Raw genomic sequence first — 12215 nt, forward strand, 5'->3', positions numbered from 1 at the left:
ACTCAAGTATAACGAATCTCTGATCTTCACATTCTCAACACTTATATTCTCACTTTATAATATGGTCGAGTTTTGAAATCGATCGTTCGCTTTATAAAGTTCATTTCGAGTTTTAAGCTCGAACGTGAGAAAACGCGCGTCAAAACAAGGTTTTTATGCGTTTCTCGCTTGCGCTCACTTTACCAAAACATTTTTTCTAAAATCGAAAAATTAATATTTTCTCAAACTTCTTTTTGGACAGTCTTCTCTACTGTCATATCCATTTTTCATAATTTTTCCAGAATCTCGAAATTATTTTAAGTCCTTCGAAATCACCATGCAAATGGACTTAAGTGCAGTTGGCTAATCGCAGAAATGTTTTACATTAAAACGACCATAACTCCTAAACCGTAAATCTCCTCATGATGATCTATACATTTATAGAAACTAAAAAACAATATCTATCTAGTAATGGCCAGTGGTTTTCAAATTTTAACCATTTTCATGGCCGAATGTCCTGCATAAAACAGATCAAGTGCAAGAATGCCCAAACTCAATTCTACTACTTGATCTTAACACAATCACTACATATAACCATCATAAACACAAGTACTTCTAAAGATCCACCCACATACACCTTATATGCTATATCTAGTACCACATACATGGATTACAACTCAACATCTCAAGCCTTTAGCAAGAACATAATCAATACAAACTCAAACAAACACAATCCTTTGGATCTTAGCACTACAACAAACATAACTCTTAAATCCAACCATAAAACCTTAAAAGGTTGAAATTTATACCTTCTTGGACACTAGGAAGGTTAGTGCTATGATGATTGAGGCTTGGTTTTCTTAGAAAACACTTAGAAGGGCTAGATCCTTAAGAAACAAAACCAATAAACAAGTTAGAATTTCGGAGTTACCTTTCAGCACCTCATTCAAACATTTTTATAAACTTGAAAAACAATAATTTGAGGCTGAAATTTGGTACGAAGCTTACCCATGATATAGAGAAGCTATGGTAAAAATTTCATGATATTTGAATGAGTATATTTTGAGTTATGAATTTTTCTTTCTCCCTTCCTCAGAAAACCCGAACTGCTGGAATGAAATATGGGAGAGCTTTAAGTGAGGGAAAAGGGGTTGTTTTCTTTTGTGGCTAAGGTGTGGGAGAGTATAATGAATATATGGGATTTATGCAGCAGATTTGACAATAATTTGGCAAAGGTATGGGTTGGTTTGATTATGTGGTGAAGTGAGAAAAGGGAGAAGTATGGCTTGTGTACTTGTTTGTCTCCCATCACTATTCAACACTATTCCACTAACTATTCTAGTTAACTTCTAATCATCTAGTTACACTCCTAACTACTAGTTAGGACTTGGTTATGCATGGCCAACTTGCATGGGATTTAATTTCTCATTCATTTATTAATCGTAAACGTAATCGTCATTCCATTTCGATAGTTTCCACGTATAACGACTTGTTTCGTAGCGATTTCTTTTATCGCTTATAATCCTATAACCAATTCCATTCCTTCTCTTGATCATAGAATGTAACACCCCCAAATCCGGGGTCGGGGATCCGGGTTGTCACGAGTTCCATTTCCCTTAATAACACCCAATCTTAATAAACAATCAACTACTCCGTACTGTGACCCCACAATAAACACACACACCACAAGTTATAGTCTCAGAGATGAATATCCAAAAACAACACGAGTCATTTTATTCCACAATTATATGCCATTACACCTTAAAAGGGTTTATGAATAAATTTACATTTCTTTGCCATTATTACAATTCATAAAGATACATAAGTCTGGTACATCAAAAGTTGAAAGCCTAGCCTATTGGTAGTTCCCACCTCAGCTACAGCGACATCAACTCCTATAGGACAATGCGGAACGTTTCCTATCCGCTCGCGAATTGGGAGCTTGGTCCTGTTCATCTTGTCTATCTGATGTTGTGTGATGAAAGAAGAAAGCAAGGGTGAGCAACAAGCCCACCGAAATAATATATATAATAATTAACAATATATGAGCATCCTCATAGTACTCATGAAAGTCTTGGTCAAGAAGAAATAAACCAAGTTTGATCTCTTAATGCGACCAAGTCGCAAAATATTTAGTATATATATATATATACTTTTCCCAATCTTTGAAATCCTCTGACATGTATAATATACACAGAGTTCCAGTTTATAACTGTATAAAAATATCGTTGCAAGGTGATCTCATATATCTAACCTTGTCTCAACGTTTTTGTGAAAATCTTTGTCATGCATAAGATAATCATTAACCAGATATAAGTTGAAAAGATGAAGTTACAAGATAGTCCAATATACTTATATCTTTTCTGAATACTACTTGAACTACCACTGTTCAATGTATAAATAGTTCATCCCATAGATTAAGCTACAAGACAAAACTTGTATAGAATCAATCTTTAAAATATCATCAAAATAAAATGAAGTTACGAGATACTTCATTTGATGCAAACATCAATTTTAAAAACTTGACCCTGCCAACACTCAACAATCGCCCAACTGTCGCCTTTCGATCAAAGTGCTCTCGGTAGTGTTGCAGAAATATCCAATTGGACGATGAACTCATTATGGGAGTTTGCCGCGCCAGGAAGACCACTTACGATGATCAGTCGTAGTAGTGCAACCCCACCATTTTTTACATGTAGAGGAGAACCTGTCGGATTTACTTATCAACCGAACATTGGACTCCTAAGGAATGGACCGTCTTAGCGGAACTTCTAGGCCATTTGGGCCAATATAATAAGGCTGGGCCGGCGCCACTCGACCACTTACGCCACTCCTAGTTCAGATGAAATCCATGACTCTGAAACGTAAAGCTCATCCCCCCTTTCCCCAAGTAGAAACTTGTTTATACGGCTCCACCAAGAAGTCGTATCTAGTTGGAAAGGAAAACTCACCGATATTTCCCAGGCGATGCCTGTTAATGGATTAACTTGTTCCAAGAATTTTACTTCCCGAGTGTTGGGTAAGTAATCAAAAACTCTTTTATCAAAACAGCAACCTTGTTGCGAATATAAAATACACCACAGAGCCGGATCCCTCAGGTTTTGAGCGAGTATTTAAATCCCCTTCGAAAGGAAGATCTTAAATATAAAAATGAGTTTTGGGATCCGCCCTAACTTTTAAAAATCAGTTTGAAGACTCGAAAACATTTTAAAAATGTTTGGAGTAATGCTGATTTAATGAAATAAATCAGTCCCGATATATTAGAAAATATATGAATATTATTATTTAAATAATATTCCCATAAAGGATAATCTCTATAAAAATAGTTGAAGTAGAAGTTTTTAAAACTCATACTTGAAATGAATAATAAATAACCAAAGATATACTTATACGAAAGTAGGATCTTTATTTGAATAATCAAAAATAAGTTTGATTATCGAAACATTATTCTTTAAAAAAATAAAGAATATTATTTAATAAAATAAGCGAAGTCATAAGTCCTCGAATGAATATTCAAAATAATATTCATTAAATAAAGTAAGCGGGGTCATAAGTCCTCGAATGAATATTCAAAATAATATTCATTAAATAAAATAAAGTTATCGAATAAACCTTATTCGATTAATAGTTTTGAAAACTATATCAATATATATATAAATATATATATTATACTCGGGAACATCGACTCCTGGTTTAGAAAATGTTCACCTTTGGGTCCCCCTATACTAAGGGTATACGCAACTACTGTTTATCTCTAGCATAGGTATTATGCAACTTATAAGCATTTGAATCAACAATTAGATATCAAGATTACGAAACAGACATGTATATATACCATATCAGCATGCTCAAATATATCGCAAAATTTGCTAATAACAATCATGCACTTATCACAAGATAATGCATATACATATATTTACATCACAATAACAGTATAACGGGTAAAAAAACTTGCCTGAGCGGCTGGGGGTGGTAAAAGGCCTGGGACGAGTCTGGTAACCTATAAACAACATATAAGTTGGAATTAAACCAAAGTCACTTAAGAAACTAGACTTTAACCAATTAGACTCTAATGTTCGCTTACGGTCGCTTAACGATTCACATAAGTCGCTCGAGTACCCTCGGCTCCACCATTTTTAATAAATTAACCGTTACGAATTTTAAGGAGACGCTTTCGCGAATACCCTACCAACTGACCCTTTAACCTTACATAATTATTTCATGCTCCAAATAGTCATTTAAGGACCTTAACCAAGGTTTCAAAGTAAGGCGAGGGGAAATGGTTCGTCCGCGAAACGCCGTTACTTAAAACGGTCGTTTCTCCTAAACCGTACATCGGATTCAAGCGAACCACATATCAAAATGAAGCTCGTAACATGAACTATCTAAACATGGCAATGGTCAGAATCTTACAGTGATTTCACGGGTCCTGAAGTTAAGAACAAAAACAGTCTAAGGTAAATCGGGCATTATGACGGCTATGTTTACGTGATTACCAATTTTTATCCTACTCCAAATCAACCACCAATCAACCACAGAAAAAAAGGACCCGGTCAGGATGAATGCTACAACAGCCCCAACAACTCAATATTTCCAAATTTATACTACTTCCCAACATGAACTAAAAGCTTTACTTAAGTTCTTTAACTAATCAACAAGATTTACAACTCCAAACACATCACAAAACCAACACATCTCTAATTACTCCCATGAACCATACCAAACACAAAAGCTCTAAATATACAAAAGTAGGGCTAGGGTATGAGATTATACCTTCCTTAGTGAGTAAAAGTAACTAAGGAGCTTGGAATCACCTTTGAAAGTCCTTACCAAAGCTTAATCAAAACAAAAACTCAAGAACAAAATTTTAAGTTCTTGAAAAACACTATTCACCAAGAACTTTGATGAATTGATTAGCTATGATAATCATGGAATCTTGAGCTTAAACTTATGGCTCATCTAAGTTATGAATTATAGAAGCTAAAGAAACAAACCTCTTGAATTATGAAGGTGTGTAGCTTAAGTTTTGAAAAACTTTCCCTTGCTTTCCATGGAAAATCCGAGAACTTTCTTGAAGAAAAGGAAGTCAAGTTGTGTTTTTTGTGATTTTTTTTGCTTGCCTTGGTTGGTTGCTTTGTTTTGATTAATTATTTTTAACCATGGTGAATTTTGTGTGGTTCACAATCAACCAACAACACACTTCTCTTTTGGTCATGCTTAGGTCATCATGTTATGTCATCCTCCTACACTTGTCCTCTTCTTGTTGGTGAGATGACATCACTCCCCACTAACCCTTTGATTAACTCTTAATCACTTGGCTAATGACCGCTGATCTGTTATACGGTTCGCTTAACTTTCGTTTTCGTTTATCGTTTGAGGGATCATACCCGGGATCTTATTACTTGAGTTCCCTTAACCTTTCTCAATACATTATATTCCTTTTATGATCCTCTCTTATAATCCTTGAATTTAAATCCTTTTTATCCTGTTACCTTATAATCAATTCTTTCGGTATCTGGTGGATTTTCGGGAAAAATCAAAGTGTTCGAATTTGGATTCTGACGATCTTTACATACACTTATATACCATACAGAGTACTAATATGATCTCAGAATAATAATAAAAGAACCCCTACATAGTGTGGCATGAAAAGTTTTCTTATTTAGCATAATCAGCAAAAACACTATTTATAAGGGTTACAAAAAGTTCAAAAATTTTGGGGTTATTACAGTCTCCCCTCCTTAAAAGGATTCCGTTCCGGAATCAAATAGAAAATAAATGGGGTACTTTTCTGGCATTGCGCTCTCTAGTTCCCATGTTGATTCTTCCACATTATGATTCTGCCATAGCACTCTGACTAGCTTGATCACTTTGTTCCGAAGCACCTGCTCCTTCTTATCCATAATCTTTACTGGTTTCTCCACGTAAGTCAGATCTGGTTGCATATCCACATGCTCGTACTCCACTATATGTCTGGCATCCGGATTACACTTTCTTAACATTGATACGTGGAACACGTTATGAACTTGCTACATGTTCGGGGGTAGGGCTATCTCATATGCTAACTTCCCAATACGTCTTAATACCTCAAAGGGTCCAACAATTCGTGGGCTTAGCTTTTCTTTCTTTCTGAACATCATCCATCCTTTCCAAGGGAATACCTATAACAGCTCTAGGTCCCCTACTTCTGATTCCTTGTCCTTTCGTGTCAAATCAACATACTTCTTATGTCCATCTCGGGCTACTACCAGCCGTCCTCTGATTAGATCTATTATATCCTTGGTCCTTTGGACCACTGCTGGTCCGAGCATCTTGCGCTCAGCAATCTTCATCCCAACATAAGGGAGATCGACATTGTCTTCCCTCAAGAATCTCATAAGGCGATATCTCAATACTGACATATGATCTATTATCGTAAGAAAACTCAATCCGTGTTAAGTCATCATTCCAATTTCTCTCAAGTCTATTGCACAGACTCTCATCATAGCTTCTATCATTATAGCTTTTGCTTCTCACTACCCATTCTTTTCAAGTTCGTAGTCGTTACTATCTTCCGTACATAATACTATACTGGTTACACTTTTGCTCGTTAGCGTTCTATAACCTTTTAATAACCACGTCAACCTTAGTATCACGGACGCGTTAGAATCGGAATACCACCTTACTTGGTACCACTTCATCCCTTGCTGCCTCCATCTTCGAAAGCTTGATCCATCATATAGAAGTAAAGGAATTTGTTGAGAGATCACTATGATCATGAACACTTGTTCTATTGCATAGTTAGTACAGAAGGTGTCCAGCCTTTAGTACTTGACAAGCAATTAAACAACATATGGTATCCTACTAGGCTTCTATCACACAGATAGATAGTCATTCGGCAATACCTCCCCTTCTAGAAGGGTTGTTCTTCTCAGCTTATATGAAATGAAAAGAAGAGAAAAGAATGAATTGAAGAGAATTGTATATATGAAAAAATATACTGCCATAAAATATCTAGCTTGGAACCTACCTCTGAACTATAGAGGTTTGTCATGGGAGAATATAACATATGTGTATATATATCAACATCAAGTATTATCGCATCGCATTTCGCCTGCTTAAATATTTTTGCTATTCCGTCCATCATTCTATGGACCCATGCTCTTCCTCGAGCTTATACTCAATCACCTTTGAAACTCCCTCGACATCGAAAATCGAATCTGGAATCTCATTCTATACATCATCGTTACTAGAATTCTATGCTTGCACCGCAACTTTCCTCGTATAGTAATACGACTCTCTATTGATTAGAAGGAATAAGTATTCAATAGGTAGATAATCTACTTAATTAGTCTATAAATGATAACTTATACACCACCATGACCCGATTAGTGGTACTCAATCTCAACATCCATCCCAATACAACTCTCACGGTTGTAATTGACTCATTACTCGCAGAATCATTGTTGCATTACTGTGGTCCATCGCTGACCTACTGTAGTTATTCATTTTCTATGAAATCTTAATAGCTAACCATACGGAGTCCATACATGTCGTATCAAATTCTTCTAAGGAGGTAACAGGATCACTGTTCATGATTCATGAAGAACACTCCTGAACTTGACGTACATATGACATGAAGCAGATAAAATTGCAGAAGAGTTTCAATCAAAACAACGATAGCAGGTTAATACCATTCTTAATCATATGCCTTCAATAAAAGACTTAACTCAAAGGTTTGTTTAGTCCTTTTTGAAACATGGTTCTGGCTTATTCTCAGGATAGGACCTTCTAAGATAGATAGCCCGCTCATGGCGATTATACGAATTAAACCTTTACCAAACTACTATTACGGTTGGGTATTACACAGTCATCAGAAGGAATGTCAATATTCCAAACCATAATACAACCTTTACGGCTTCAACCATCATCACTGTATTCCTCTGGCACGAGCGCCTATAATTGCTCTCTTACACTTAAAGTGTCGGCCACCTCTTTGGCCTTTCCTGATAGTAAAATTTCCTTACAATCAATGTCGTTTGAACGATCTCCGACTAAATTTTCTACCTCATTTCCAATTACTGCTTGTGTGAAGATGTTTTCCTTAAAATCTGATGAGTAAAAAAAAATACTACCATTTTTCCATAAGTTATTGCCTCAGTCTTTAGAGGTTAATCATTGTCACGACTGACTCTCGATCATACTTAGGACGTCTCTTATCTTGGGTCCTTCTTGTTTTCACCATTCTTGACTTTCGTTGGGTTCAATCTATACTTTCTCATGGTTTAACATGTGCCCCACTTGGCATTATTATTATTACTTCATATTTCCTTTATCAAAATTTCTATTCTTGAGAATTTTGAATATTACCTTTCTCCTTGTAAAACCTCTAAGGTTATCCTTGAATCGTTCCTCCTGTATTCCCTAGATACAGGGCATATCAAAATACCATTTACTAATACTAGAACCATTGTCTATGTACTTCTAAAAATTTTCTCTACTGATCTTTAAAGGTTGTTGCTACCTTGATCCTTTCCAGTTCATACTATCAAAACTTATGTTGTCCCTATTAAGGGTGGAATGCCAACCTTTATGCATTCCCCTAGGATTCATCTCAAGTTATCGAAGTTATATCCTTAATTACACCTTTAAAAAGGTACTTGCATCCTTCCATGGATAAATCAAGTCATATATCCTTGATAGATTATCTTATTCAATCATTCCCACCCAGATAGTCTATACCAATTTCACAATAACATCTGTATTCAAAATGAGGTCAATTAATATGGCCTCCAAAAGATAACAACGGTTATCCGCTTTTCTTGCCTAAATTGGGTAATGATAACATGGATGTTTTGGAAGATATTGGTCGTATTTAACGTGAACATCTTCTTAATAAATCCTCATTTTCTTTTGTTGTTTATCTCAACAGTCATCTCAATGTTGGGATGTCTTTCATACCTGGCGTCTCCCTTTCTGGGTATCATGCCACCGGTCTTACAATTCACATTCTTGAAGGTCACTTCCTTCATCCGATTTTCCTAATTTCTTACTTTCTTGTCTCCTCAGTCTATCCGCGTCTCATTATTTATCCTTGGAACTATCTCAAGGTTTCCTCGAATTCTCCCAACTTAAAGGGGGTACAATATGTACATCTCTTATGCCTTCAACCATCAACTTTAACTCATAGTGAATCATCCTCATCCTGACGATCGCATACTTTTCTATTTCTATTACTATGATTCTTTAGGGTTTCCTCATACCCAACTCCCTTATCATTCCTCAAACTCTATTGCCTTTATATTCCTTTCCACTTCAGTTTCTTTTTATTTTCCTTTCTCTTACAATCATTTCATGAACCCACTAATTATTTCCTTCAAACATCACGTCGTTCTGGGATTCTTGTCCTCCGAACGAATCTTTACAACTTTTACAATCTTAGATTCATAATTCATCATATTCGTCCGCCTTTGTTCTGGCTCTTAAAGCTTTTACACTATCTCCATAACCTTGGGATTTACTTTCTCAAAAACAATTGACTGAACTTTAATCAGTTTATCATAACCTCTTGCTCCGTGCCTTTCTTGGTCTTTCACCAATGGGTGGTCTCTCTCTTAGGAGGGTAAGTGACAGAAACAGTCTTTTATGATTCGTCAATCATTTAGAATCTCAAATGATTCCTGTATTTCCTTTAGCCAGGCTCTTTCCTCGACTGGGTCAGCTATTTCCTTGGAACTCTGAGAGCTTAGCGACTTAAAGGTCCTGAAAGAATTTCACACCATATTGTTTCCTCAAGGTGGTGGTTAGGGGTAAAAGTATAAGTTTTGTTTTAGGCAGGTCCATGGATTGCCCAATAAGAGTACCATCTTGGTTCTTCCTATCTTGCTCGATTTCTGTTTTCTCAGTCTAAATGTTTCTTCCTACTCCCCATAATTGGGGTCATCTTTTAATTTAAAATCCTCATTTTCCACTTCATTATATTCTGGGTTCCTTATATCTTAATTGCGACCTCCCTGATTATCACATTCAAGGTTTGCCCCTAATCTTATTCCTCGTGGGGGCATATTGCTTGGAAAAATTTTGAGAATCTCTGTATATTTATCTTACTTACTTTGCTTATGTCTTTCCCTTGTTCAGTCCTTGAATGATTGCAAATTATGAATTCTCAAGTTCTATAGACTTCATGACACTCTCTTAAGTGTTAATAGTGCAATTAACAATATGAACTTATCATAAACAAACTGATCTGAACTAAAATTAACGAATATATACATAACCATTTGTTCGAGGGTACAACAACTGAACACATTAAAGAGAATTACATCATTTGATCTAATCGCTTTTATCCCAAAAGTACTACCATAGATAATCATCTAGTCATTAAAACTAATCATTCATAACTTAGGCTAATCCTCCAAAAGTGGTGCTACATGAAATCCTTGTCAGATTGCTCAGACTCTGCACACTAATATGGATCAAGAAATGCGGGCACGCACGACATCCCTAACCTGCTCCATTAAGGCGGTGATGAGGTCCAAGATAGTTGCAAGTAGAGTTGGATCAATCTGACCCTCAAGATGGCCTCTAGCTGTAACACGGGTGGTAGCCTCAATCCTTTCCATGCTATAAGCTAGTCCTGCCGGAAGTACCCCGCCCTCAATCCTCGGTGCAGTAAGTTGATCCAACAAATCACTCCTAACATTACGGGCCTCAGACAGGCCACCCAAAGTCATATAATTATCGGCGATAATAGAAGCCTGAGTGGTGGCATCTAGCAGTCCATGGGGTGCAGGTAGTGCAGACCCAGGAGATCCAAATGGATAACCAAGCACGGTATCAGGTGACAATGGTGCAGGAGATAAAGGTGGCATTTCCTCAGTAGGTGTTGGGATCTGTACAGGGGAGAGAACAGGAATTGGTGGAACCTCATGGATGTCTACAGGAACCTCTGGAAGAGGGTCTGATACTGGTATAATTGGTGCCGTGGAAGGCCCCACTCCTTCTGCCCTCATTATCCTTTGTGCCCTTGGTAACTCTTCATCCTCTAGTGCCAGCCTCGCGGCCATTCTAGCTCTGGTAGTCGCCCAGACTACGGTCATCAATTCCTCAGCAGTCCTCTCCTTATTCCCGTCAGGACCCTCCACGAAATCCTCCTCAGTAACAATCCCTTCTGGGATAACATCCTCAACTGCAACATTCCCAACATGAATCTCATCCGGTCCCGTGTTAGGACGCTCTATCGGATCCATAATCTGATCTCCAATAAGTAATAAAACATCATCGCATTGTTGCTCCTCAACCTCAGGGTTCGGAGTCCCGCTACCATATACGATAACAAACTACACTTCTATCACGATATTTATAAGGGTTCCCATAAGGGTTTTAACTATCAGTACTATGTTAGGTAGTCCGACTATGAACTTGGAAAGAGTTCTTATTTATCTTAGTGAACTTATTATTATAACGCCACATCATCTCTGAGGTTTATAACGCTTGGCTCCGATACCACTTCTGTAACACCCCCAAATCCGGGGTCGGGGATCCGGGTTGTCACGAGTTCTATTTCCCTTAATAACACCAAATCTTAATAAACAATCAACTACTCCATACTGTGACCCCACAATAAACACACACACCACAAGTTATAGTCTCAGAGATGAATATCCAAAAATAACACGAGTCATTTTATTCCACAATTATATGCCATTACACCTTAAAAGGGTTTATGAATAAATTTACATTTCTTTGTCATTATTACAATTCATAAAGATACATAAGTCTGGTACATCAAAAGTTGAAAGCCTAGCCTATTGGTAGTTCTCACCTCAGCTACAGCGACATCAACTCCTATAGGAAACTGCGGAACGTTTCCTATCCGCTCGCGAATTGGGAGCTTGGTCCTGTTCATCTTGTCTATCTGATGTTGTGTGATGAAAGAAGAAAGCAAGGGTGAGCAACAAGCCCACCGAAATAATATGTATAATAATTAAAAATATATGAGCATCCTCATAGTACTCATGAAAGTCTTGGTCAAGAAGAAATAAACCAAGTTTGATCTCTTAATGCGACCAAGTCGCAAAATATTTAGTATATATATATATACTTTTCACAATCTTTGAAATCCTCTGACATGTATAATATACACAGAGTTCCAGTTTATAACTGTATAAAAATATCGTTGCAAGGTGATCTCATATATCTAACCTTGTCTCAACGTTTTTGTGAAAATCATTGTCATGCATAAGATAATCATTAAC

Source organism: Apium graveolens, chromosome 4, assembly GCF_009905375.1.
Source record: "Apium graveolens cultivar Ventura chromosome 4, ASM990537v1, whole genome shotgun sequence".
Classification (NCBI taxonomy): Eukaryota; Viridiplantae; Streptophyta; class Magnoliopsida; order Apiales; family Apiaceae; genus Apium; species Apium graveolens.